Source organism: Octopus bimaculoides, chromosome 1 (genome assembly GCF_046866305.1).
Source record: "Octopus bimaculoides isolate indiv1 chromosome 1, ASM4686630v1, whole genome shotgun sequence".
Taxonomy (NCBI): Eukaryota; Metazoa; Mollusca; class Cephalopoda; order Octopoda; family Octopodidae; genus Octopus; species Octopus bimaculoides.
This window is the reverse complement of record NC_142928.1, coordinates 148633774-148636273: the sequence shown is the minus strand read 5'-3', so window position 1 is coordinate 148636273 and position 2500 is coordinate 148633774. Positions and strand designations below refer to the sequence as shown.

At 33.0% G+C, this 2500-nt stretch overlaps 1 protein-coding gene across 1 annotated transcript in view; it reads left to right on the top strand.

Moving 5' to 3' along the window:
- LOC106868729 (uncharacterized) overlaps positions 1 to 453 on the top strand; it is a 16151-nt gene extending 15698 nt beyond the window's left edge. Inside the window, exon 7 of the mRNA XM_014914126.3 lies at positions 1 to 453. This exon is cut by the window's left edge and continues 3961 nt beyond it. The gene's annotated coding sequence lies outside the window, so the exon portion shown is untranslated.
- The last annotated feature ends 2047 nt before the right edge of the window (positions 454 to 2500 follow it).

Sequence of the window (2500 nt, the reverse complement as noted above, 5' to 3'; positions counted from 1 at the left end):
ATTTTTTTCTTTGGCTGAAGTCCTTTTTGAGAATATTTTGAGAATATTTCAAGAATTATTCATAATATCTAAAATTTGTTACAGTCCATTCCTGTACAATGAACTTTGAAACTATTTTTCTTTATCTTAATTCATATTAATTTTTCATTTATTTATTTCAATCAAAATGGAAGTTTAATTAAAGCGATATTAAATAGTCTTCTTTTTGTCAGAAATAAGTATACATACTTTTTTAAGAAGCAATATAAAATTAGAAAGAACGTAACTAAATAGATTTTCTTTCTATGTTAAAAGTTCATCTTAGTCACATCGAAGTTCATTGTCCTAAATTCTTTGTAATAATATTTTTCTTGCCCTTTGTATGCTTCTTGTATCATTGTGTATTGCTTCAATGTCTTTATTTATTTATTTATTATCAGTCTTTGAAATAAAATAAATATAAATATTGCATTATTTGATGATTTGAGGATTTTGTTTATCAAAGGAAGACAGTGAGTTTGCAATATATAATCTATTCTGTATTGATAAAATAAGTTTAAATTCTAATGTTTCTTTTTGTGGATGATCAGTTATTCTTATGAGGTTCTCATCTCTGTCCCTCCAGATTACTCAGCTTAAAATGAATACCAGTGATTACTTGGGGTCTAACCTTTGTAGGGCTGCTGCACACAGTCAAACCCTTTGTCACCAATAGAAGCAGTTACTCCCCAATCATCTTCTATAATACTTAAACTGTATATTTTGCTATCACTGCCTCTACTTGCATTAATATATGATCAAAACAACAGTGCTTATCCACTACTTCTGTTAGGATTAAGAAGTTTGCTTAGCAATCATGTGGCTTCAGGTTTGATCCCACTGCATAGCACTTTGGGCAAGTGTTTTCTCCTTTAACCCCATGTTGGCCAAAGTCTTCAGAGTAGAGTGGAATTTGCTTGATTGAACTTATCCAGAAATCCAACAGATGTTTCTATGTATGTGTATATGTGTGCACACAAACATATTGGGGGCCCAATGTTTTCATGCTCATTGAGTATTTAAGTATTCTTTCTGAGAACCCTAGAGAACCCTATTAGCCAAATATACATTAACCCTTTCATTACTGTATTTATTCTGAGATGCTCTGTGTTTCTTTCAATTACTTCAAATATAACAAAGAATTTAGTAAAATAGCTTAGTTATCATTCAGCTAGTGTTAGGAACATAAATTGCGACTAAGGCTTGGTGGAAGATTTTAATTCAAAACTTATAAAAACAAGACATTTGTACTCAGAGCCAGAGCCGGTTTCAGCCGGTTTGGTAACGAAAGGGTTAAAGTACTACCAAGAAATTAATTGCCAGGACCATTTAGATTCCCACTACTTGATATGTGTGTGTGTGTGTATTTGTAAGTGCAGACATAACTGTGTGGTTGAGAAATTTTCCCAACCATATGACTCTGCATGGCCCCTTGAACAAGTGTAATTAATATAGCACCTGAACAATGAAAATGTTATGTTTAGATTTGATAGACAGGCACTGAAAGATCATTTACATACCTGTAGCATAAATAACAATTGGGAATTTTTATGAAATAATCTGATTAGGTCTACATATCAGACATGTGGCTGGGGTAAAGTCCCAAATAAACTAAAGGTTATGCAATGGTAGAATGACATGGTTAATAGGGTAGTAAAAGCTAAGAGGCAACAGCTTTGGGTATAACCTGATTTGTATCAACTTTATCATTTAGTATACTTTAGCCCTTCACTCCCTAATGAGTAAAGGCCATCAACAGCCCCACAACCTACTGTTCTTGAGACTAGGCTGTCTTTTCTCTTTCTCTCCAGTTGGATCACTGCTTTTTTGATACTGCAGCTTCTTTTCCAATTTTGCTGCACCACATTACATATTTCCCTGAGGGAAGGCCTTTGTTTCCCAGGGTCCTGTTGGTTTCAAATTTTCACTGTAGCTTGTATAACTTTTCTTTTTTCTAGGTATGAGTGTTGGCCCTATTCAAACCCATTTTTTTTCACTTCTGGTCCATATTAGTCTTTATTTATGGTGAGAATGGAATTAGCAACAGTATCTCATCCAATTGAATTGTTAATATCTCAGATTATCAACTGAAGTTGGGAGTGGTCATTGGATCAAATCTTCTGATTACTGGTGCAGAGTTATGTCACTATTAACGAAATCCAAACACAATGACTCAATTCTTTTAATTATAAAATTGGTACCAAAGAAAAGGATAAATTACTGGTTTAGACTAAAAGGTATTGTGTTATTAACAAATGTTTCTGTAGCTTTCAGGGCAAAGACCAAAACCTATAATAGACTAAGCAAACAAAGGTACGTCTATGTGGTCATTTGACCTTTTAGATAAAGCAGTCAAACCTTTCTCAAATCACCCTAATATCTAGAAAAAAGCAGATGATTGGATAATGTAATCCTAGATACATTATATCTAAAAATAATGAAGATGAAATGGTCATGGCTTCAGTTTTTTTTAAGCCACACG